The following is a 27,865-nucleotide window of genomic DNA, read 5'->3' as shown; positions in this document are numbered from 1 at the left end:
ACGGGTAACGTAAAGTCGATCTAACTCGGTATACTAGTTCGCTAGTGATATCGTTCTCTAGATGCTAGTATTTTTCTACAGTTGGCCAGACGCGGGTTTTGCAGTTGTCCCCTGCATCTTTTCTGTGTCGATGTTTATGTTCTATGAAAGCTGTACACTCATTTATTCACTGTTTCATGGCCCGTATAACTCCCCTTCTGCTGAAGATACGGTTCATGGACATCGAAAGTATGAGAGAAGAACTGCAAGGTCTGTGTCTGACCTACAATAAGTAAATACCATACTGGAGCGTTATCCAAAGATGTCATTTATTCATTTGACTGATTTATTTGTCAAAAATGTTTATTATTTGACATCAATGATTACTTGAAAAAGGGTTGGGTATCAGGGATGAAAGACAAGACGTTTACGAGCAAGCGGATTACACAGAAATAAATGTTCCTTAGGATAACGGCATTTACAACTCAGCTTTCCTTGTTCTTCTCTTTCTTTCTTTTATTGATTTTTAATTTTTATTTTACTTTATTTTTTCATTAACGCTCCAGGTGAACAAATAAAAAATATCGATCAAGCGACCGCTGCACCATTATTTCTGCCCACGCAATGAGAAGCCATCATCCCCGACCAAAATGTCCCCGGACAAAATGTCCCTAGCTGACTGTGGAAAGAAAGTTAAATTTTGAGTTCTTGTTACACTGCCGTTGCTAGCTTCCGTGACGATACATGTCTGTTTTCATGCTGTCCCGTGGAGATTGTGCGTCCTGGGCCGACATCTCTCTCAAGGGAATTTTTCGCAAAGTCGCACTTTGCTACTCCGGCAGTGAGGGTTCGCAGGTTATAATAGGCCGTAGAGACTCACCAATTTACACATAATTATGAGCACACGCACAAAGCCATAAGTTTTTTCACGTAAAGTCATAGATAGCAAAACTGCAGATAGTAATCAGCATGCCAGATCTAGCGCTGGTTAGTTTACATGCGTGTATTACAATGTTGAAAGCAATGTTGGAAGCACATATATTCCACCACCACATTCTCTCTCTCTCTCTCTCTCTATGTGTGTGTCAAAGTTCATTTCCTTACTCACGATAAACAACAAGTAAGAGACCAGACCCAGTTACTCTGGGAAGAAAAGGTCACCGGGAAAAAGGCCCCTGAAGTAAACGCCGTACGAAACCTGGCGATCGGCACGAATATCAAACGCGTGCATTATGCAAGATGTTCGGAATCTAGCCTCAGTATTTCCGTTGTATGAAGCGCAGTAATGCGATGTATCACTTGTGAGGAATCATAGTAAGCATTTTCCAGTGCCTGATACGCCTAAGCTTGCTGTTCATTATTATTTTATTACTGTATATCCTGATTACTGTTTGTTGCATCTTAGCGTTGAATTGTCCAATGAGCAACCGTCCGCACCCCCACTGATGATCCCACGTTCTTTTACGATCCACACTTATGGATTAGAAATTAATCTTCCAACTTGGGAGTGTGTTACTATGCACAATACGGTACAAACTTTCGATTATGCCTTTTATGCATGTCGATTATGTCTTTCGATTCTGCGCGAACTCAGATCGCTAACAAAGAAAAGGGGCGGAAATGTTAGCCTCTGAATAAGGGACAAACGCACAAAGCCCTGGACCAATAACCCAGAAAATGTGGGTTCGAGTCCTACAGCTGGCTAACCTTTTCAGTGACTCCCTTCTCTGCAGTTTCATTTTAAATCGAACAACGCGTGAAAGTCGTATTTTTTAATTCGCCCAGAAAAAATATGTGTTAGAGGACAGCTCAAACGAAGCAAATCGTGCTACGTGCGACGCTTGTGCGTGGAGTAGTTTCCGCGTGGGAGAGCAGGAACGTCTGAGGCTGCTTGAGCGCGCTTTCTTCTGGACTGACTTTGACGGGATCTAGCACCGCTCATTTTATGCCTAGGAACTGGAATTTTTTTGTGATGATAGTCTGCACCATAGACACTGTCGACAGCCACCCACACAGCTCTGAGAGCCACAGATTTTCTGCTAAAAAAATCAAAACTTGGCGTAAACGTTCAAAAAGGCCAAACTTTCTTACTAATTCGCTTCATGACGGAACATCTGAGAACATCGAGCTTAGTGCCATTCGATAGGACGTTGAAAGAGCTTTCGTGCCGTATAGAGCTAATTTTTTTCAGACCAGTGGTTTCTGTGTTATTAACTTGAGAATCGCACATGGTAGGCGAAAATTGCCAATGTTGCATCTCAATTTTCTCAAAAATGCCATCTTCGATTTCCTTGATTATCTTTGAAAAGGTGGCGTCATGTCTGTACTTTAGAAGCCAAGTGAAACAATCTTCTATTTTTGCCTGAGAGACGCGCAGCGATTTTTTTTTTTTTTTTTTTTTTGTCAGGCAGGGTGCACGAGGCTGCCTTGCGCGCCCCACCCACGAGCATGCGATCTTCAACCTCTTCTTTGCTACAGGTGTCCCGCTGACGGAGGTGTCAATGACCACACTGCATGAGCTTGTTGTAGTGTCCCCAGAGCATCACTTTACGTTTGCCCAATGGTGTCCAAGTTCCGTCAGGCTCATTCAAACCGTGAGAGAGTACGTCAGTTGCCTGTGCGCCCTTGACGAGAAGCCCCAGTTCGACGAACATACCGACAAAGCAGTGAGAAGAAACGAAGCGCCTCGTAAAGATCTTTATCCACTGGTAACATCGTAGCTTTTGTTTCAGGTTGCCGCCAGTCCCCCAGGCAGTGTGAAAGTCACATCCTTTTCATTGGTAAAAGAACGAAAAACGAAAGTTTCGAAAACGTAAAATGTGCCCATTGTGAGACCCCTGCAGGTGATGGCTGCCACCATTGGATTAGCATCATCCGATAATTTTAGACATGACCTTCCACATGACATGATATGACATGATATTAAGTGACTGGGTTCAAGCGCATGGATGCCAAAAGGATTACTGAAGACCACACCGAGGGTTTAAGGTACCTACGGCTACCGGAAACGAGGGATTTTAATTGTGCGTTGTTCTGTCGGAAATTTTGATTCCCACGGTGGTACTGACACATCTCGTGGAGGGCGAACGTGTTATACTTGAGAGCAGCAACATACTGTAATCAGAGCGGTCTTACGGGTGTTGTAGCACTCGTCGTGGTTCCGAAATAACGCTACGGAGCATAAAACTAATTAAAGAGAGCATGCACAGCTTCGGAACTATCACTTGTTGCGGCTAAGAGGCGGCTGCAACCACGCGGACACAAATTTGTATTCTCAGGTGTTGTAAATTTCTGTCCCCTGTGGCCGTAGTTCTGCCTTCTTAATATTAACTCGCACGACAGCCTCATAGCGTGCGTATGTGCATTGCGATAGCACATGTGCGGGAGAATGGTGAATACGCGCACGTGCGCACGCACACGTCGTGCGTGCGACGGGTGGTGCACGATTCCCCCGATTTAAATTCCCCCGTCCCGATAGACGATATGCAAAACGCAGCGCCCTCTCGTAGCTCGCACGGGAACCTCCGGAATTCCGCCATGTCTGAGGCTCCCTCCCCGACCCGAACCATACATAGGACTCACGTTCAGCTGTTCTATCGCGTGTCTTGCCTCACACATGTGCTGTTTCACTATGTTATTCACATGGTGAGACGAAGGGATCAAAAGGGAATGCAAGCAAGGCAAGAGTGCTTCTGACTTCCTTGGTGCATTGGAGCGCGGTCATTTCGATTTTGGGAGAGAATTACGTTATCATAGCGCAATGCTGCTCTTTAAAACCATCCTATGGCATATTAAGACAGTTCAGTACAGTCCATTTAAGAACTATTTAGTGCACTGTATACGGCATAAACATTTGGTACAAAATAAAAGCTTAGTACGATTGTAGCAAGTATCGATGGTCAATTATCCTAGAACTATCTATGGTTCTGGACACTATCGATGACTTAGTTATCGATAGTTTTGTATCACTACTACGCCTTCCCTTGGTAGTTTTCTCTCTGGCTTCTTCTTGAATGTGAAGACTGATGGCACAGCAAATTCATAGACACCCCGTTTTCCATTTGGTACGTTTGTGACAAAGTCAGTCTCTTTGAAGTGCCGCGAACACAAATTTGCTGTGTCAGCATTGAACTTATCTTTTCTCTTGATGGCCAGCAGTCATTTCTGTCTCAGGGAAGCTGTTGTGACTGTAAGGCAAGCATGAAGTGTCTTCGCACTAAATGATTGAGACAGTCAGATTGCGACCGTCTGATGGGCACATCTAAGGAGGACTACCTGTCTGGTAAACAGTCACATGAAATGCAGTGCAACCAACGTGACAGTTATGTGGGAAATGGTAAAATAACGAAAACTCAGATTCACTGAGCTGCGAAAGACCACAGTTTATACTAGTGCGTAACGGTGTGTATCACAGCGGGTTTCGTAACAACAACTGCAATCGTACTAAGCTTTGATTTCGTACCCAATGTTTCTGCTGTATAAAGTGTACTAACAAGTTCTCAAGTGAGCTGTGCTAAACTGTATACATTTCTCCTGGGACGGGATAACAAAGCATCGTTGCACTAGGTTAACGTAATTTTCTTGTCCAACCTATGTCACCGCGCTCAAAGCTTTCGATGCAATAAGGAATACAGACATTTGAGGTTTCCTTAACTGGTTTACATTCCCCTTTGAAACCCGCGTCTCATCACATAGATAAGATATTGAAACAGCATATGTGAGAAGCATGACACGCGAGAGAACTGTTGTATGACAGTCGTTTGCATTGCTCGGGCCGGGTGGGACGCCTCATACATGGCGGAATGTCGGTAGGTTCACGGGAGTGCTAGAGATGGCGCTAGGTTTTGCATACGGTCTATTCCCCCGGCACGAATCAACCGGCTCACCTCCACCGCCCCCAATTCACCCGTCGGATTTCCCCCGCCGTAGTGCAGTGACCCGCAACGGTTACAACAGAAGAATGGCTCGGGAGATAACACAATTTTTAATGCGTTAGCGCTAGGAGTGTTAGAAATTGAAAAAGCTATATGTATGTGTGTGTGTCCTTGTATGAGATGGCCTCCGATGGATACCTCGGCCTCACCGAGGCAGAGGTATAAGTGGACATGCAAAGGAGAGATAATAATAATAATAATAATGTTTTATTGGTACCCAAGAACGGTCATGACGACCCTGTAAAGCCGAGAGCAAATGTAAATGGAGGCAATTAAAGGTAAGAGTAATTGAAGGTAATTAGAGGTAATTAAAGCAAGAAAGTTGAGTTTAAAGGTAATGAATGTAAGATATATGTAATTAAGAGAAATATTAAATGAAATTAAAGATTACCGAAGGTAACCGCAGGTTTCCGGAGGTAATTAAATGTAATTAACGTCAGTTAAATCGAAATTGAGAGTAATTCAAGCAAGTAAACGTAATTAAAGGTAAGGAAATGAAATTCAAGATTACCTCAGGTAATTAAAGGGTAATTATACAGGGCAACTGAAAGTAATTGAGGGTAATTAAAGGTTAATTAAATGGACTTACATATACGAATTAAAGTGTCGAACCGGAAGTCAAGTATAGACCGGAAGTGGAGAAACGGAAGTCGGGTTTAGACTGGAAGTGGACAACCGGAAGTCAAGTATGGACCGGAAAAGGCGCTTAATGCTAACATATTTCTCTCGCATTTACCGCTAAATCGCCACTGAAATTTATTCATCTCTTATTTTTAAACGGCGAGGCTAAAGCGTGTCATGTCTATATGCCGCAAAAATGCTGAATTTTTTTGTGGAATTCAATTTCGGCGTTAGTGCCTGTTTTGATATAAACGCCTGTAACTAGCTTTATTCCTACTATTCGGCAGCAAAAACAGATAAGGCTTGTGGAAGGCGTCGCTCTACGATACCTGCCCGCGCGTTTTCGAACTCATTTATTGCTTGAAGGGGCGCTTTTGACAAAATTGCTGATAAATAACAAGCTTGGGGTTTGATTGGAGGTCAATCGCTGGTTAGTATCAATATAGCGCCATTAGATGGAACGGGTCACTTGGCGTTAAAAGCAACGTGTTCGAGTATTTCTAGTTCTATGTATACAGATGTCATGTAACGACTCATTTATGTTGCTTCCGGTAGCCCTGAGACCGTAGTTGCAGGGCTGATTTTTGTCTTCCATGTGTCATCAAGATCCACTCCTTTCTCTGCTTTCCACACTGGAGTTGGGCTCTACGTAGAGCACGAAAAACTGGGCTGTAATTTGTGATGCCTACAACTCCTTTGTAGTGCCTTAAAAGAGGTTTTTTTGCCTTTTACGGGCGCCTGAAACCAAAATTTTTTCATGCCTAAATATGCAGGCTCTAGTCATCACAGTAGCTGTACCTTCATATGATTGGTGGTTTTGCCAGGAAGAGTGTTCATGAAATGCTGAGTATCGCCAAAAACGGCCCGTATAGATGACCATTGATGAGATCACTTGATTAGATACCGACGGCTCAAACACTAAATGCGTCACTGTCGACGCCTATCAAAGTCTTTGTTCCCTTTGAAACGCATACTGCGCGAAAAGTGTCACGGGGGAATTGGAACGGGGGGAATTGACACACGGGGGAGACGGCGTGGGGGAAATGAGACGGGAGCGACTCCCATGAAAAAGCGTAATAGCAAGTTTAAGTCGCCCACGAAAGTATTGCCCTGCGTCTCTAAAGGAGAAAATAAAGGGCGTACCATCAGTGCAAAATAAGTATATAATGCTAATGCAACATCTGGGCAATAAATTACAAAGCAAACACTACGAAGCAAAACGCGCTCGTAAACACACGAAGAGCGCCTTTGCGTGGAAAAATCGCTCCACGGAAAGGTAGCCCTGCGGCGTCTCAACAAAAAAAAAAAAAAAAAAGAATAATAATAAAAAAAATAAAAGGTACCTTACCAGCAGCGCAAAGTACCGGCATAATTCTGCCCCTGTGGAATAAATCGTGAAAAATATTCTGGCTTTTTAGAAATAATTAAAATCGAACATGCAAAATTTTCGCGTACCACTCGTGGTTTTGCGATACTAGGCGGACAAAGAGTGCGCTTGAACCCACTTTATATCATGTGAAAGGTCATGTCTAAAGCTATCGGATGATGCTAATCCAATGGTAGCAGCCATCACCTGCAGGGTCTCGCAATGGGCACCTCTTACGTTTTTCGAAGCTTTCGTTTTTCGTTCTTTTACCAATGAAAAGGATGTGACTTTCACACTGCCTGGGGGACTGGCGGCAACCTGAAAAAAAGCCACGATGTTACCAGTGGATAAAGATCTTTACGGGGAGCTTCGTTTCTTCTCACTGCTTTGTCGGTATGTTCGTCGTCTTCTCGTCATGGGCGCACAGGCAACTCATGTACTCTCCCACGGTTTGAATGAGCCTGACGGAACTTGGACACCATTGGGCAAACGTAAAGTGATGCTCTGGGGACACTACAACAATCTCATGCAGTGTGGTCATTGATTTCTCCGTCAGCGGGACACCTGTAGCAAAGAAGAGGTTGAAGTTCGCGTGCTCGTGGGTGGGGCGCGCAAGGCGGCAGCCTCGTGCACTCGTGCACCTGACAAAAAAAAATCGCTGCGCGTCTCTCAGGCAAAAATAAAAGAGTGTCTTACTTGGCGTCTAAAGTAGAGACATGAAGCCACCTTTTCAAAAATAATCAAGGAAATCGAAGTTGGCATTTTTGAGAAAATTAATATGCTACATTGGCAATTTTCGCCTCCCATGTGCGATTCTCAAGCTAATAACACAGAAACCACTAGGCTGAGAAAAATGCACTCTATACAGCACGAAATCTCTTTCAACGCCCTATTGAATGGCACTAAGCTCGATGTTCTCCGACGTTCCGTCATGAAGCAAATTGGTAACAAAGTTTGACCTTTTTGAACGTTTTCGCCAAATTTGGCATTTTTTCACAAGAAATCTCTGGCCCTCAGAATCCTGGGGGTAGCTGTCGACAGTGTCTATGGTGCAGCCTATATTGACAAAAAACCTCCAGTTCCTAGTCATAAAATCAGCGGTGCTAGATCCCGTCAAAGTCGGTGCAGAAGAAAGCGCGCTCAAGCAGCCTCAGACTTTCCTCCTCTCCCACGCGGAAACTACTCCACGCACGAGCGTCGCACGTGGCGCGATTTGCGTCCTTTGAGCTGTCCTCTAACATATATTTTTTCTGGGCGAATTAAAAAATACAACTTTCACACGTTGTTCGATTTAAAATGAAACTACCCTTCTCTCAAAGGTTAGCCTGCGCTACGGCGGCTTGCTATTCCCGGCTAAGAAAAAATAAAAAAGAAAGGAAGAAACAAATCAAAATATGAAAACAAAAACGTAACAAACATAAAAGGAAAAAAAAACACGAAATTGATCACGGTTCACCCAGAAGGCCACAGACTCGCAGGAATTTGTCACTTCATTATGTTGTTAGGGTCTAGCAACGTAGCTGTTGTTTCAACGCTGTTTCAACGCAATGTTGAAACAGTGAGCAAGCGGATTACACACAGATAAATGTTCCTTAGGATAACGGCATGTAGAACTGCAGCTTTCTTTGTTCTTCTCTTTCTTTTATTGATCGATTTATTTTTATTTTTATTATTTTCTTTTTTTCATCAACGCTCCACGAGAACCAATAAGAAAAGTCGATTAAGCGACCGCTGCACAATTATTTACGCCCACGCAATGAGCAACTGTCTTTTCCGGAACCCAAATTCACGTCCGCGAAACAAGGAAAACCAACGACAATGGGATGACGCCGAAATAAATCACGTAAAAAGAAAACGTTCAAAAATAAATCTCTTAAATATCAAATTTGCAAAATAAACTCTTCAATATAAATCATGAGAAAATCCACGCAGTCGAAATAAACTCCGAAAAATAAACCTTGTAGAATAAACGCTTCGAAATAAATCTCTTAACATCCATCGTCACTGATTGGTGGACAGCCGACGGCGCTACGTCCGCCGCGGGAAATAGTACACTCCTCGCGCTTGGGGCTAGCCAGGGCCATAACTGTGAACGAGGATTTCGGTACACCGGAAGCAGGTTGTCTGTCTGTATGTGATCCGTGACCAGTTTTGCCAACTTAGTAGGGGGGGGGGGGGCTGATATCATTCGGAATGACGGATGCCCGGAGCGTGAAGTTCTGTTTTAGCAGTGCAAGTAACGCGCGACATCGGTGTAATATAGTCTAATATAGAGCCGCCTATCAGGAGAGTTTGGCCATTCTTTGGTATGTTTTCTGATTTTGCGTTTCTCTTTTGCGTGTGCGTGCGCGCTTTCTTGGCCTTTCTTCTACCAGTGCGAATGACCGTCGCCGCGCAATCCGTCCACAGCGCTCAGCTGGCTCAAGGATCAATAGCATTACCTGGGTAAATTACTTCGAAAATGTAATTAAATTACATTACTCCAGTTAGAATTTAATTAAATTACATTACTCATTACTGCAATTGAAACGTAATAAAATTACATTACAATTACTACGAAAAAGTAATGACATTACAATGTCATTACTTTACCATTATTGGCATACGTGTTCCCCAGTTTGTGGAAAGCACAAGGGACACGCAAGTTAACGAAACTTGCCTTCCCCGAAATTCGAGGAAAAAAATGTATGCTTACAATGTATCAACAGTTAGCTTGTACTCTTCTATTTGTCTCTTCTACATATCATGCTAGTGTGCCACGTATGACGTATCGCTCCACAACGTAGAGACGAAGGAGACACAATGTATCACGACAACAGGAAGATTTTCAGGAGGATGGGGCCCGCAAACAATGGTTCTCCAGGGCTACAAACCGTAAAACGCCCGCCGATATAATTGAAGTTAGTTGAACAATATTAACGGGACATCTAAAAGAAACACAAACTGTTTTGTGGTTCAACACCCAAATAGTTGCTCTTCCTGGGACTTCTGAGCGAACTCCTCGACTATTTAGATTTGGAATCAGCTATCACATGTCCGCCTCGTTCAAAGAGACGTCTAACTTTTTCTGAATGCGTACGGAAACAAAGGTTGTGCACATATACACGAGGCTATATATTGTATATGTATTTGTTTGTAAGAGCTCGAAAGAGCTCCGGCTATATTTTTTCCTTGTATATGTATATATGGAGTTTCTGGTGACGACGACCCAGTGAAAGAATTCATAAAAACAAGTCAGCTGGTGAGTGTAATTAATGACAGTAAGACCCGGAGACTAGGGACGACTGAAACAGACACATAAAGATGTCTCCAAACGCTATCTGTGTGTGTCTGTTTTGGTCGTCCCTAGACTCGAGATCTTACTGTCACACAGCGACAATTATCCGAAGCATCGGCTGCACAGTCGACCTTTAATATAAAAAGCAGAAAAGTGCAAAGCAAATACAGGAAAACGAAAAGTATATCTGGTCAAAGTTTTTGTGTTCTATTTCATTAGAACGGATGCCGATATTTGTCTACTGCAATAATTATACCTGTATATTACATAGCCGCAATGTAAGTCTATGACTGAAAACGGTAAAGGGCGGCAGCAGTCAGGAATAATTATTTGAGGGCTTCATATTTCAAGAATTAACTAGTTCTCGAGTACAAAAGATAATACAGCCGTCTGCATATCGCCGGCAGCCGGAATAGCGCTGCCAGTCGGGGACATTTCTTACGGCGACATCTTTTCCGGGGACTTTTCTTGGGTGGGCAAGTTTTTGCCGTAGCCATCTTCTTGCTGCTATGCGTACGACACAACAGCAGTTTGCGATTTTTAGTAGAGTTCGATTCCAATCGAGTAGAGTTCGATTTCGGAAAAAATAAAAAAAGAACGGCGCACTCTTTGACGCGTCCTACCCGTTGCTATCAGTTGGGGCGAGAGCGGCCGCGTGTCGTAGCATTCCAACGGTAGGGGTCAGAGTGGCGCTCCAGTCGCCCTCCTCAAACTTTAGCGCAACAGCCCTATTGCCTGTGTCTGCATGCTGCAATGATCGCAAAGTAGCCTTTCTGCAGTGCCTTACGGGTGGCACGAAGTGCCTTACGGGTGCCTTACGAAGGGCGTAGGAAAGATTGACCCCGGAGAAAACGTTCCCGGAAAAAAGTGCCCCCGGTATAGCAGGCCGGCATTTTTATCTGGCTTATTTTGTACTACTCTCTTTCACAGAAGACATCCCAGATGCCCGTTGTTAATGTAGGTCGTCAAAAATGTTATGTTCGTAAAAAAGGAAATGAAGAGGTTGCCGGACTTTTCAGCAAACGTATTTTCGTTGAAAGCCGTTAAAAAAAGAAAAAAGAAAGAAAGAAAGGTCATGGTAATTTTAATTCACAGTGAACAACGCAACGGACAACGCACTGATATGTTTTCGTACGTGCAAATCCTTGTAATGCCCTTCCTTATACAGGGGGTCTTTTTTTTTTACAGATTTTTTATTGAAAATCTATAAGAGTCCCAGATATGCCGTTTGGGTGACAATAGCTGGCAAAGAATATGTGCCGTCCCAGAGATGTTAGAAGTGAAAACAGGACGTCTGTAGCTCATGCATTTTTAATCAAAAATCTGTATTGAGAACAAAACACGTTGTCATAACCAATAAGCCGAAGACCACATTCCAGCGTGTACCGAAATGTCCTTGTAGCGAAAGGCTACCATTTTTTTGAACATATCTGCCAGAAATACGTAGAAGGTAGCAGGACCTTGGAAAATCACCAGTGATGAATCACCTCGTGTCAAGATTTATTTGTTGTTGGAGAATGGCTTTCTCATCTTGCCGCGTTATCTGTGTTCAGCAAACTTTGCGAGAGAGGAACAGAAAGAACAGATGTAATCGGGCACAAGCGGTGCAGCAGGTGTAACCGCATTTATGTTCAATGGTTTTACTATGCATTAGCATGAATGTTAATTATCACCAGATAGCACTTGATCGGGTATGATCCGTTCCCTCAGCTGTTCACAACGGCGCTCCTGTAATTTCCGAGATACGAAAAAATCGTCCCCGGAGAAATCGTCCTGGGTGGGAACCTAGGTTAGAACCGGGTCCTAGGTTAGTTTTCAGGGGTTAGGTTAGTTTAGGCTTGTTTTTGAGAGTCCTCAGTCCATCGCATTGTCCTCATCACATTATAACTGGATATTCCGAAATCCTAAGCTGTTATTTGAAGGAAAGTAATTGATAACAGTACAAACATGAGTAAGAAACATCTACTATGTGTCCTTTTATTTTTGTCGAATCGTTCCTCTTGGCATCCAGAAAGAAAAAAGTCTATGTTGGGAGTATCGCGACTCCCGCTGCGAGGCCTCGCCACTCGACCTTTCGGTATCTTCCTTGGTTGGTTTGCTGTGTGTCGACCCGAAGCCTTTATCGCCCTTCACCTTCTTTGTACGGTTTTGCAATCTAGCACACCAAGGCGAGAAGAAAGGAAGTCCCCTGTCACTGGGGGTTGTCGACTGATATCATTTTTCTGAGCCGATGTAATGTGAAAGAAAAAGAAGGGGGAACATGGGGGAAAGGAGACTTTCAAATATCTTACTGAAGTTTCCGGGTAATAATAAGAAGTCTATTCTGCGACGAAATTTTTGAAACGTATTCTGCACCAACGCCTTGTAAATGAATTCAAATATTTGATAATGCTTACTTACCAGAAATATATATACCAAAATGTCATTTTTGCATGAATAGTAGAGTTATTGTCAAGGTAAATTGCATGTAAGCGAGTGCAGAAAAAAAAAAGGAATACTGTTTCGAGCACTAGATTTTCCTGACGCATTGTAAGCGCTGTGTGTTTATAGCCTAATTTACAGCCGCTGGTACATCCAGTTGAGAGTCTCCGAGATGATACCGACATCTCGGGCGAGCTATGATAGCGTATGAAGTTACCTTTCCTTGGCCATTTCCTGATTTCTTAATTGGCAATCGCCTTGTGCTCAGACTCACTGCTGGCAACATTCGTTTATAATACCATCTGTGTGTGTACTGCCCATTTTGCCATCCGTACTATCCGATCACACTTGTACGTCGCATACTCTAAGTATGCACTAGTAAAACAATACGAAGAGCAACTAAAAATTCCATAATCAGTCAGTACAGGCGGTAGTGACTCGTGAAAACAATAATTGTAGCATAAATATATAACAACAAAATAAAAATAACAAAGTACTCATATAGCAATAGGAGACGCGCAAAAAGATGTGAATGTCTCGAATCGAACTGCGGAGCTTTCGTGTCAAAGTCCGACACTTTACCTCTCGACAAACAGCGCAGAGGGTCGGGCCGCCTTAAACACGCGACGTCAACCATGCACAATGGGGATTATTTCGGAGTCGGAGGCGAACGGTACAGTGTGGCGCCATCTAGAATCGGGAAACTCGTGAATCGGAGTTTGTTGTCTTATCACTACACACAACTAGATCGCTCTTGAGCGTGACTGCACTATAGATCCATTCTTTGCAGCAATGTACCTAGTTCCCCACCTTTTCAAAAATTCATTTTCACCCAGTTCATGTAACTTCGTGTCTAAGTGGTTGTACAAAATCTTTCGAAGGCGTATCACCATGGGATACATTAGTCTATATGGTCTTTTCTGAACCAGTGCAATGCATCGGCTGCGCCATACAACATACAACGCTGTCGCTACAATCAAGCTTTGGAAACGGCACCGCATTTGTCGACTAACCATCGGCCGGAATCCAAACGTTCTGCGTACTAAAGTAAAAAAAGGTTTTCACTTGCACACATTGTTCAACTGCATGGCGATTAGTTTCCGGGAGACTACAGTTGGGACACGCTAAATTCCTAATCATACCCCACCTACACAGTCTGTCGCGCGTGGATAAGACACCATGTCCAGCCTCCCACATAAAATCCTGAACACAATGTGGAAGGTCACACGAAGTGAGCTCCAACCACGTGGCCTCGAGATTCTGCACGGTGGGCACAGTGTTCACCCGCGAAGCACACAAGATTTCGCAAATCCGTGAAACTGGTGCTTCTCTGACATTTATTTGGGAACACAGCTCTTGGGTAACTTTATATATATTTACAACCTTTGAGTAAAACTTAGGTGTCACCTATGCACTGGGAAAGAAACTGGGAAATATGTGTCACTTGGACACATATTTCCCAGGCCACGCGGCAGGAGCGTTCGACGGTTAGGACCCAAAAAATACAATACAAGTGGCCTTCCAAGGCATTCAGTATCATCCAGCATTTTTAACATATGACGCAATGTATAACAACGTACAGAATGTGGGAATGCATGGCATACCCCAGCCACCTTGTGAACGCGACAACCGCAGAATGTCTCTCGTAACTAGCTCAGTCCTGTCTCCCCAAAAGAAAGAGTAACATAGTGATGTGAACTGTGCACAAAACAACCTTGGAGGAGAAACCACTCTTGCCATATACCACAGTTTTGCACAGAGGACAGATTTTATCAAGCACACACGCTCCTGCGCTGATAACTGGAAATTACATGCAATACTTATTTGCTGACTTAGTTGTTCGAACAAGCGTCTCCAGTTTTGCGGAGAGGCACCATTGTTGTCAAAGAGGACACCCAACACTGATAAGCACTGAACAGTCTGTAACCCGTACGGGAGCGACTCACGGAGCTCGCCCAAAGGAGGAACCTTGCTCTTGTCTTGGTTTAACAGTGCTCCAGAGCAACTTGAGTACAGGTCCCCCCCCCCCCCAAAAAAAAAAACAGCAAATACATTCAACAAACTATCAACGTCTCTTGCATATGCTGTGATATCATCGGCGTACGCTGACGCAGCCACAGTCTTTGTTCCAGGAAGCGGCAGCCCTCTTATACGCTGGTTTGCGTTAATCATGCGTAGGAGTGGGTCGATGCAGATTGTGAAGATTGCAGGCGATAAGGGACAATCCTGCCTTACTCCCCTGGATACAGCAAAAGTTCTTGTTGTTCGCCCATTGATGACCAAGGGGCTTAATCGCAAGTCCACCTCACGAGCTACCGAGAGCAACGGCGATCGTTAAAACTAGCGCGAGACGGGTTTCACGGGGCATATTTCGTGCCCGCTTCGTCAACGGGACAGTGGCGTAATCTCTGACCACAACCTCGATCGAACATACTCGGCTGCATACCGAAATGTGGGAAGGTACAGAACTCGAGCGGTGCGCGTGGTCCTTCTCATCCTCTTCTCTGTCCTTAACACGGCAAGCGAAGCAGGAGGCTACCGAATAGAACAAACGTAACGACGATATCCCCTTGGCGCAATCGCATTTCTTCGTCAACCGATGTCGTTAAGCTGTCGGTGTCGTTACGGCCGTACACGTGATGTTAGCTGACTACGCCTGGGGTGCGAGCGCGTCAACATCATTTCCGTCACTTCACTTCTTCAGACCACCCCAGAGGCTGGAATTTCCCTGATGGCCAATGCTCTACCTGAATATCAACCAACCGCTGCTGACCATTTGGAGACAAACGGCGACGACGCAGTAAACGGTACGTTCATGTGTTTCTGTTTTGCGCTTGCAGTTATTACTGTTAGGTTCAATGCCAATGTTTGACACTTTACACCGCGATGCAGAGGGGCAGAATGCAATCGAGCAGTCGTCACAAGCAACACAGATAGCTTCTCAGGTGGAAGACACTGATACAGCAACAGCTCCTGACGATGCTGCTGCTATGGATGCGTCGCAAGATGGTAAACCACAAACGTCACCGGACGTGACTCAAGAACCCAGACATAGGAGGCGGAGCAGAATAAGTACAAGTCGAATTTTCTTGTGTCTCTCTTGACTTTGTGAAGTATATTTACAGGGGCCATTAGACAGCAGTACCAGAATGAAGTCGGCCAGAGCTTCCTATCCCTTCAGACCAAACAACAAGAGCAGCTGGGCCGTATATACGGCTCGTTGACAGAACTTGTAAACGCGGTCAATAGGCTCGCCGCCGCAGAGGAGCAACAAACTATTGCTCTTCAAGAAATTATTGAACTCCTTACTGTAAGCACACATTTATTTTTGTACGCACTTTGGGTGCGAAGCATACAGAACATTTGGACATCATAAAGCAATATCACACTGCGTATAACTGACTGCGAACTCGGTCCCTGACCCTTGCCCCTCCAGCTCGAGTTTCTTCCTGATCTGGTTGGCTGTGTGTGTCAAACATTTCAGAGTCTATCTCTGGGGGATCCTCCAGCTCAACGCCCTCTCTCAAACAAATGCTGTGGGGAATTGTACAGGAATTTATAATTTTCCCCGCTACACTTGGTGAATAGTGCAGTGCTCTGTCTATGTAGGCACCGGAAGCGGCTCTTCAAAAGTTCGTTGCACTGCTCGATGACTGCTCGTGCCTTCTGATGTCGAACATTAAAAGTTGCTTTTGATGAATCAGATGCTGCCTCCGATTCAGCATAGGGCACCATGACCCACGGCTCCAGGGGTATTCGCTATCCCCTGCTGGAAAGGAATATGGTGTGGTGACAGACGTACGAAACATCCCTTACCAATGAGCCATGAGTTCGCTCTTGGAGTCCTGTTGCAGGACAGTGCATCGCGCAGTGTGGAATTCTTCCATATGAATGCATCATGAGTGCTCCCTGGGTACTTCGCATTCACATTTAGTATCTCCATTTCCGAGGAACACACCTGCCAAGGGAGGTAAAGATAGGCATAGGTTGGGCCTGTTCAACTAAAATGTGTGGCTCCCAATTCTTCTGAGCGGCGTGGCCGGGAAGGTACGGGTTAACTGAGCATATTTTTTTAGTTAGGCGGGAGAGGGTTTAAGCCATCAAGGAGTTCTACTGAATTTTTACTAGGTGTACAGAGGTTGTGTATTTTGAATATTATAAATTGTAATCAATTCTAATTTTATTTCAGGACCCGAATCGCCGGGTGAGGGATCCCTAAATATTGTCTAGTTTTCTGCATAATGGCAAATAAAGAATGTTTTGAAAGTGACACGATGTTTGACGGGTAACGGTTGTAAGTTGCACACTAGTGAAAGTAGTCTTATCGCAATTACAAGAAGTTGCACGTTGATAGAGTGATACCCCTTTCGATTTACAAACACTGACTCATTCAGTGATGGGGCGACGATTGCCACATGGGTGCAATCAATTGCACCAAGTGTTCCAGGAAATCCATAGCTCTCAAAAAAGCCCTCTTTGATGTCTTGCGCACTTGCCGAGTCACATGGAAACTGTATCCAGCGCTGCATAACTTCTGGCTTCCTCATGGCGTTTATCACTTGGTGAATAAACGACTAGTGCTACTTTGCGGCAGCCCAATCTCCGGTTGGTTCCCAACAGCCATTTGGTAACTCCCGGAGCCGAAGAAGTGCAGTGCGCAGAGCACCTGCATAGAAGTAGGTTTCTGTGTACTGCAGCTAATTACATGAAACATTTGCTGAACGAGGTGCCTCGGACGAAACGACGACAGAGCACTTCGCGGAACCCTTTTGCCATTCACGTATTATAAGTAATGGGAACACACGTACCTTTGGTTCGACCGACAAGGCATTCAACCTCTCCGAGGACGGTGTGAGGTACGGCCGCAATTCCTCGCATAGTACGTGGGCTGCTCTTTTTGACAGGCGGAATAACCTCCTAAAATCTATTTCATCTAAGTCAAATCCACCTTGACGGTTACGGCTGCGTGGTTTTCGCAGCTTCCGTTATCTTCCAGACAAAGAAACCTTCCGACATTTTCGTGTTCTCTGTGTGCGCATGCAACGTTTTCACCTGGGTTACCCTCTCGTATACTATAGCTCACCAAACGTATACTACCGATCACGGTATGTAGTTTGCCTAAGCCAAAGATTACGCCACTTTTAACGAAAACGAGGAAGTTACGTCCTGCGTCACGAGGAGCAAATCACGGGCCCGCTGTGACAGCCTCGTTTCCTCGTTATGCGTGCAACTTCGTTATCATTTTTCGTTTCGGTAAGCTTACGACTCCTTATGTCGGTTCGTTTCGCTCGCGCAGCGCTTAAGCCCCCAGGGGCTAGATCTTTAACTTTTCGCTATCCCGTAACGCTTGCTAAACGCTCGTGCTCCCTGGTTGACGGCCAATGCGCGTGACGGAATGAGCGCGCAAATTTTGGAAAATAGCTATAACGATCACTATGTGCACATCAAGATTGAGCCCCAGGTCGCTTATCAGATCTTTATACAGCTTCCTTATTATGTCTTGTGGAAATCCGAAGTTTTCCATTACCGCTGAGAGATAACAATGTTCAACCATGTCAAAGGCTTTCTTTTGACCCAACGAGGCGATCAATCCTGTTTGCCCACGACTCATAGTAAATTCAATCAAGTCTCGTGTCAGAGATAGAGAGGAGGAAATTGATCTACAGACGACGTCTGTAGGTGATATGATGTGAGGCAATATATCCTTCAACCGGTTGACTAGCAATGCCGCGAGCACTTTGTGATCTGCATTCAATAAGGTTATTGGCCTCCACGCCTGGGGGCTCCCACACTCGACCTGGCCGTCCTTTGGTAATAGAACAATTCTTCCTCTTTTAAAAGAACTGGGTACTTCCCCAGTTCTAAGAAACTGATTGATTAACTTGGACCCCAGAACACCGAAAAAGCGCGTGTAAAATTCGACCGGAAGCCCGTTGCATCCCGGCGATGAAGATGCATTCATGCTCTTCACTATAGACCATACTTCGGCCACTGTTGCTATCTTACAGAGCTCTTCGGTGCATGACCTAGGAACTTGGGGCAAGCTCGTGAGAAACGATCCGATCGATGCTCGAAATTCTTCAGAATTATCCAGTATTTCTTTTGTATAGAGCTGCTCAAAAAAGCCTACAAACGTGTCTTCTATGTCTCTAGCTGATTGCGATAGCCGCCCGTCTGGCACCCGAACCTGGGTAACACGGGGACAAGAATTACGACTTATTTCTCCATTACGAATGAACCTCAAAACTTCAGGAGTGCCTATCGGTTGATGCCTGTTCACAAGCACCGCAGCTGTGCAGGAAGACAGTCTCAGGGCTCGGTAGTAACGTTCCCTGAGCAGTTCTAAATGCTCCTGTGATGAGGGTCGCTGCACCACCCCTCTTTACGATTTGCATTTTTTTTTTCAAATATCTCTTAACAGCTTCGTTACATTTATTTTCTTTTGTCTTCCCGCCTCAACAAACAGGCCACCGCCAGAAATCTTTCAATTTATCTCATTTTGATTGACACCGTCCTTGTTCCGTCTCTTCAACGATTCCCTAATCTTTATCTCTACTTGGTGCATGAGATTGTCTTCTCGTGACAAGCTTACATCCAGCCGCCACGTGGAAGGACCGCCGTTAGCATTATCGTGAAATTCCAATTTCACACATAAAGGCAGGTGGTCCGAAGTGTCGGACATATTTGATGGGAACCGCAAAACTTCACATTCAGCGATCCTGCACTGCGCAGAGACTGTAAAGTAAAAGCGGTCTAGCCTAGTAAAAGAGTTTCTTCGTGACCACGTGTATTGGAACGTATCGCCATACACATGCACCCAGGCATCTTGCATTGCCGAACAATACGCCTTAATTCTCGCGCAGTACTGGTGCTCCTACCCAGGCCCGGCCCTCTAACGTCCCTCCGGGAATCTAGGACACAATTGAAGTCCACGCTGGATGCGCATCGAGCATGAAAACATCTAAATCACGAAAAAAGGGGTTACGAGCGCTATCTTGCGCTGGTGCGTAGACATTGATAAACCTTATCTTTCTACTAAACATAATAGTGTCGAAACAAACCACTCTACCGCTGCTATCATACCGAGCTACAGTATTTAAGAACAACGCAGGACGAAAAACAATGATTCCTAGACTAACCTTGACTTTGCTGACCAAGAGCGAGGGACATCTACATACCAGTATGCACCTGCCAATGAAAACTTAGGACCTTATTGCGATTTGTTGGCCCGCTACAGCATGGTAAAAAAACGGGAAATGCATGTGTGTCAATGGGACGGACAATCATATCAGGCCCCTTCTCTCATTTTGGGATTTTTTTACTTATCCCCTTATTGCATACAGAGGTTCAATTATTTTAAATTATTTATTTCAGTGCGAGGAGTAGAACAAGCAGCAACATTTCTGTCCTTTTTACATACTTGCGTAACTACTTACAAAAAGAAACACACAGTACAATTATTTTAAATGATTTTTTTCAGTGCGAGGAGTAGAAGAAATATTTCTTTCCTTTTTCGTGAGCTGAGACAATGTTTACGCAAAAGAGCGGAGCGAAACGTCGAACTGGCCACAAATTTGGTAATGTAATGACATATCCATGAAGCATAATCGTCAAAACTAACGCACTATGGTTTGCTATCGCCGCGTCATCGGAATTTAGGTTACCGGCCAGTCTCAAGGTCGAGGCTCAAAGTTATGGTGACCACACGTGCCCTTACCGAGCGCCAATGTTGCGCCATCTCTTGCGCGAGAGCAGAGGCTTCAAGGTCGTAGCTCTACCGGAAGAAGCAAGGAATAAAGCGTGACAGGGCTGCGATATATTTTTTGCGACTTTGTCAATATGTGGCCTCCAAGAAAAAGATGAGTCCAGCAACACTCCCAAATATTTAATTTCATGCACTTGTTCCACAGCTTGATTCTGAACGGTAATATTAATCTGAGTACTACTGATAGATGATCTAGAGAAAATGAAAAACTTCGTCTTACTCGTGTTTAAAGAAAAACGATTCGTTTTGAACCACTGAGCGATTTTGTTGGCCTCATAGGACATTGCAGGGCCTATATCAGAAGTGTTTGAGGAACTATACAAAAAGCAAGTATCGTCGGCATACATGTAGGTTGACAAAATATCGGACACCAGTGGAAGGTCATTCATATACAGAGAGAACAAGACAGGGCCCAAAACAGAGCCCTGGGGCACGCCAATATCGATTGGCATAGGAACAGAATACTCGCCGTCAATACTCGTATACATAGTGCGTGAAGAAAGATAACTCTTCAAGAAACGCCATACACAACCACAAAAGCCGTAACAATAAAGCTTATAAAGAAGGATATAATGATCAACAGTGTCGAACGCTCTCCGCAGGTCGACAAAAAGACCAACAGCCACATGTGAATCATTCAAGGCCTGATGTATCTCATCACTAACAGCCAAGACTGCAGATGCAGTTGACGAACCAGCTCGAAATCCGTGCTGTGCATCACAAAGTATGTTATATTTCTTCAGATACCGGCTGATCTCTTTACACAACAGTTTTTCAAATAACGTATTGATAACACTAAGCACAGATATCGGTCTATAGTTTTCGACCTTTTCCTTATCGCCTGCCTTATATATTGGCACAACGCGAGCAACTTTAAGAGAGTTCGGCTAGACAGCGGCGATACAAGCATGGTTGAAAATATGGTGCAAAGGTACTGCTAGAACATTCGCACAGGTCTTGAGAACACGTACTGAGATGCCATCCCAACCGACAGCGACGTTGTTTTTCATCGTACGAATGGTTGTAACGACATCCGGTATAGTAAACGGCGCCACAAAAAAAGAATTGGACACAGTTGGCCCGTTAAAACTTGTTTCAGGGGAAGAAGAGTTTCTTACAACTTTGGAAGCAAGTTGATGCCCTATTGACGTAAAGTACACATTAAAACGCTCACGTACAGCCCTTGTTGACGATTCAACAGAGGGCAAAACGTTCCCTGATTTGGAAGGCTTGGTAATAGAATTGATAATTTGCCATACCTTTCGAGAATCTCGACTGCATTGCAGGATGAGTTGAGCGTAGTATTTTAGCTTTAGTTGACGTGCAAGCGTCGTTGCTCGGTTACGAAACGCTTTATAACGTGATTCAAACGTGGTATTACCAGGACAGCGCTTATACTTCTTGTACCAGTAGTTCTTATCCGCCAATATATTGAAGAGCTCTACACTCATCCAAGGACACATCGGTTTTTCGTAACGTCGACGGGGAAGAATAATAGTTGATGCATCCACACAGCTCTTAAGAATTCTAAGGAATTCGTCAAATTCACGGTTAACGTCCTCATGATAGATATCACTCCAGTCATACGTGCATAGCAGGGTGCGAAGCATAACATAGTCAGTTTTAATAGAAGTGGCTGCAGTGGGTTTAGTATCTAAGGTTTGTTTACGAACAACGCTACGATGACAATAAACAGGACAATGATCACTGACGTGCAAATCCAAAACACCACAAGTACAAGTTGCACCCTTCTTTGTAATTACGTGGTCAATCAATGACCTTGATCCGACTGTGGTTCTTGTGGGCGCGTCAATCATATTCGTCATGCCATAGCATTCAAGCAAAGAGATGTATTCAGAGCTAACGGAACTTGAACACAATAAATCTATATTAAAATCCCCTACTATAACAACGAAGTGTCTCGTGCAGTTTAATTGAGAAAAAGCATCCTCAAACCTCTGTATGAAGCTCTGCACTTAACAGCTTGGTGATCTATATATGCAACCCAGTATACCATGACCTACAATTTCCACAAAATGTGTCTCACATGCATCGGGAATAGAAAAGGTAACACCATTTCTAATATGAAATGACAATGACTGCAGAATAAACATTGCTACGCCACCGCCCCTTGACATCTTAGCCGAATATATTCGCGGTGAAGACACGAATATGTAACCTGGTATTTTATAAAACTCGTCAGTATGTAGCCACGTCTCTGACATGCATATCACACCGTATTCTGTGGCTGTCTGTGATAAAAGTCCCGAAAGCGCATCGAAGTTTTTTCGAATACTGCGAATGTTGACGTGAAGCACATTCAAAGAAATATCACAGCTAAGCGTGTTAGTAACGTGGTCAGCATTCCTACGCATATCAAAGACAGAATCGCTACAATCAGACGGCATTCTCTGTTGGCTCATTTTTATCTTCTTCAAGGTCGTTAGTCACACGCGACTCGTCTAGCCTACAGTCACTATATAAGCTGTAGTCTAGCCTACCTAAGAATTGTTTGAAGATACAGCCTTCTGGCCAAATGTCTTCGTGGTTTATACGACCAGAATCGCTGGCATCGACTGTGATATGGAAGGAAGAATATGTTGAGTACCTTGGTCTTTGTTTGATGGACGCCCGTTGATGACCGAGGACGACATCGACGAGGGACTTAACGTCGGCACAAGTCGTGCCGGACACAATCCTTGATAGAAACAACGACTTGACTGGTGGACCACGAGGCGCAGATTTTACTTTACTGGCCGTGCTCTTGCCGACCACGACGGGAGCACGTTTCTTCCTCTGTACCAAAGTAAAACCGTCATTTTCATTCGTCGCATTTGTGCGCCGATGTGAAGCATTTACATTATTATTAACCGGTGCCTTCAGTGGAGGGCGATCTGGACGACGAGGCATTACCGGTGCACATTCCGTGACTGGGGCGTACGCTGCGGCCACTGTAGTCTTCAAGGTAAACGCGTAGCTTTGCTGTTTTTGATCAGGTTGATATTAAGTGAAGAAAATTAGCAGGATGCTCTTTGGCTGCACGTTGAACATATGTTTGTAAGTCCCAAACGTCGCCATACCAGCATTACCTACAGAAGCCTACCTACGCATTGCTGATGAAGGCCCAATAAGGCCGAAACAGCTGTCCGTTTCTCACCCTAACGGGAGGACATCACGTTCCACGTGACCTTCCGACGCCATTCGCTGAAACGTCGCCTACCTAGGCATTGCTGATGAAGGCCCAATACGACCGAAACAGCTGTCCAATGCTGGTATGGCGACGTTTGGGACTTACTAACATATGTTCAACGTGCAGCCAAAGAGCATCTGCTAATTTTCTTCACTTAATACTTCACTGGCTTCGCACTGGGCTTTCAGAGGTGAGTTTCTCACCCTAACGGGAGGACATCACGTTCCACGTGACCTTCCGACGCCATTCGCTCAAACGTCGCCTACCTACGCATTGCTGATGAAGGCCCAATACGACCGAAACAGCTGTCCAATGCTGGTATGGCGACGTTTGGGACTTACTAACATATGTTCAACGTGCAGCCAAAGAGCATCTGCTAATTTTCTTCACTATATATATATATATATATATATATATATATATATATATATATATAAAGAGGGGGGAAAAGCCATTAAAAAATAAGTAAATGATGCTAGACGTGTTTGAAATTCAAACTTACAGATTAAAATGGCTTCTATGGCTGCACGTAGAGAAACAGATACTCATTGAACGATGCGACAGCACCAGAGGACACGTGTTTCGCCGTGTTTGCGGCTCGTCGGCCCTGGGTAGCTGCGCATCGTTCGGGATTGGCAAACCAGGGGTTACTCAGCGAGCGATATACACCTGGGAGGGTGACTGAGCACTCCTCAATGCCACAGTGCAAGCCAGTGAAATATAAAGAGGGGGGAAAAGCCATTAAAAAAATAAGTAAATGATGCTAGACGTGTTTGAAATTCAAACTTACAGATTAAAATGGCTTCTATGGCTGCACGTAGAGAAACAGATACTCATTGAACGATGCGACAGCACCAGAGGACACGTGTTTCGCCGTGTTTGCGGCTCGTCGGCCCTGGGTAGCTGCGCATCGTTCGGGATTGGCAAACCAGGGGTCACTCAGCGAGCGCAGCTACCCAGGGCCGACGAGCCGCAAACACGGCGAAACACGTGTCCTCTGGTGCTGTCGCATCGTTCAATGAGTATCTGTTTCTCTACGTGCAGCCATAGAAGCCATTTTAATCTGTAAGTTTGAATTTCAAACACGTCTAGCATCATTTACTTATTTTTTTAATGGCTTTTCCCCCCTCTTTATGTTTCACTGGCTTGCACTGTGGCATTGAGGAGTGCTCAGTCACCCTCCCAGGTGTATATCGCTCGCTGAGTAACCCCTGGTTTGCAATCCCGAACGATGCGCAGCTACCCAGGGCCGACGAGCCGCAAACACGGCGAAACACGTGTCCCCTGGTGCTGTCGCATCGTTCAATGAATGTTCATACATATGTATCACTTTTTCCGAGATGCAATCAATTGCAATATAGCATATGCTGAAGGGCACTCCTTAGGAGGGCATTAGCAAACTCCTGCGACAATGTCTTAATTAACTTTCAATAATTAACTTTTTAATTATAAAAGCTACGAAGTTGTCCCAAAGGGAACATCTGTTCCTTTTGGTCACCTGATATCGTAGCCGTTTTCAGAACAAAAATCCGTTCGGTAGATCGTCCGCAAAAAATTCGTGAAGGATCACCATTTTCTTTTTCTTTATTTTATTCATTGCCCATCTTCGGAGACGCGTCTTTCCTTCACGCCAATGTGAGAGGGTCGAAAGAGCACACTATCGCCTCTTGCGTCCTGGAAAAATGATTAAAAGAAAACAGAAAATGCAACCCAAGATAAGGGCAGTTCCGATAGGGTCACCCGATCAGAGTTCGAGGTAACTCGTTACTGTAACTAAGTTACTTCTTTTGGTAACTTCTAACTTAACTCGGTACTTTTGTGCCGTGGTAACTTTCAGAAGGAACTCGTTTCTTTTTCAGGTAACTTCGCCGAAGTAACTTGACCGAAGTTACAAGTTACTTACTTTTAATTACGTCGCTTTTCACGCACATCAACTTATTGTCTTGCTTTCTCTTGGGTTCTTTTATGGCATTTTATGCCATAAAACGATGATGCATTAGCAGTAGCCACGATTCACCGGCATTCCCTGTAAATTTTAGCGATATTTTAGCAATCTAATTTTCTGGTGGTGGCAGCGTTGATTCGCTTCCCTTAGTCGGCCGCGTACATTAATTTTTCTGACCGTCGCCAGCGGGCAGCGGCTTGGCCGAGTGGTTGGTTTGCCCCTTCAGATGACGCACCCTTGGAAGTGGCTAGGGAGGTGTGTTAGCTTTGCTCAATTGGTAGATCCCTGGACCGGTAATCCAGAAGATGTGGGTTCAAGTCCTTCAGCTGACTAACCTTTTCAGTGACTTCCTTCTTTCATAATTAATTTCTTAAGCACTTGAGGCTTTGTATGTATTTGTCCTTTCTATGTGTTCCAGCCTCAGAACAACAATTCTCATCATGATCTAAGCGTGTTGCACTCCTCCGAAAGAAAGTCGAACTGAACTGTTCACGCGCGCTGCACTTGTGTACCGCTACTTTGTATCCGAAGTAACTTTGAAGTAACTCGTTCTTTTTTTTTTTTCAGTAACTCCGTAACTGCCAGTTACATTTCAGAATGAAGAACTTCGTTATTAACCTAGTTACATTTTTCACACGGTAACTTAACTCGTAACGAGTTCTTTTTGACGGGTAACTTCTCGATCTATGCACCCGATACATTTGTTTTTGTTTTGTTTCCGCATGTTAAAGCTCATCTTCGACGCATGAGGCGGCACTGTGCTCCTTCACCCTCTCACATTGAAGGTGAAGCTAAGACGCGTCTCCGAAGATGCGCAAACATGAACAAAATAAAATAAAGAAAACGGTGTTCCTTCACGATTTTTTTTGCGGACGATCTACCGAACCGATTTTTTGTTCTGAAAATGGCTACGATATCAGGTGACCGAAAGGAACAGATGTTCTCATTGGGACAACTTCGTAGCTTTTATAATTAAAAAGTTAATTATTGAAAGTTAACTAAGACATTGTCTTAGGAGTTTGCTAATGCCCTCCTAAGGTGTGCCCTTCAGCATATGCTATATTGCAATTGATTTCATCTCGGAAAAAGTGATATCGGAGTGGTATTTTTAAAGAATATGTTCGCATTTAGCTGGGGCACCCTGTATATATATATACATATATCCTATATATATATATATATGTATATATATAGGAAGAATCAGAAGACGATAAATAATAATAATAATGGTACCGTGATGTTACACGTAAGGTTTGTCTGCGCAGTGTGGCGACATGTTTCACGTGCCGCAGGGTAGGACTGCGGATAATTTGGACCACCTGGGGTTCTTTTGACGTGCGCCGGAAATCTCCGACACACTGTGCTGGAAGCAATGTTTACCTCCCCCACATTGCTACCGTCCTCGGCCGGGATCGAACCCGCGATCTTGAGCTCAGCAAGCCAGCCCGTCCTCGGTAGCTCAGACGACAAAGCGCTTACAGGAAAACACAAAGGGGAGTTTATTAACACTTAAAGGGACTATGAAATGATTTTTTTCTCGTTTTCGTCAGAAAGAAAACATTTTTCTGAGTCTAGAACCAAAATTTTACCTTCGTCGTGCAAGGAGTATTCTAGGAGCGAATTTTAAGGGAGCGGCGAAGGGTGTACAGCGGGCGCCGCGCCGTGGCGAGCTGCCGTTTTTAACTGCTGCCAATGTTTTAACTGCTTCTTTTGTCTGAAGAAGGGCAGGTTGTGCCCGAAAGCTCACGTATTAAATAGTTACTCTGACTTCGTGCTTCATTCTTTCGTTATTTCTTTTTTTTTTTACGTTAGCGTTTGGCATCAGTAAAGTGGAGCCCGAAATACTACAGTGCAGATGTGTCGTTATAGAAATGGTCGGGTGGTGGCGGGGAAAGTGCTTGAAGAGATCCTGTACTCGATTCTCAGAACCCTATGACACTGCTGCCAGAATCTGAGGGTACGCTAACAGCTGAAGTGTTTGCGCGCAGTGATGATACTAATCGCACCGGCCATCACATCGTGCCTTTTTTTGTTTTTTCTTCTCCTTCTTTTACATTTCAAAAGGACGCTGCAGTCATAGGGATTTCAGTTTTCCTTGCTCCGTTTTGAGGAGATCAAAGAAAGATCATGAAAATTATTACAACTGCATGATGAAAAACCTGAGACTGGGGAAAAGATGAAAAACCGACAATACACACAAAGTCTCAATTTCAGCGTGTGCTTTTCGTCTTTTCCCCAGTCTCGGGTTTTTTAGCACGGATCTTAGTCGCCAGCTCGCTTGCTTTTTAACCATTTTATCTGTATTAATAGAACTGCATGTTTGCCAATATAACATAGAGTACTGGGTATCAAAGTGCCCATCTCGCA

The sequence above is a fragment of the Ornithodoros turicata genome, chromosome 5, assembly GCF_037126465.1.
Source record: "Ornithodoros turicata isolate Travis chromosome 5, ASM3712646v1, whole genome shotgun sequence".
NCBI classification, from domain to species: Eukaryota; Metazoa; Arthropoda; class Arachnida; order Ixodida; family Argasidae; genus Ornithodoros; species Ornithodoros turicata.
This window is presented reverse-complemented; position numbering follows the sequence as displayed.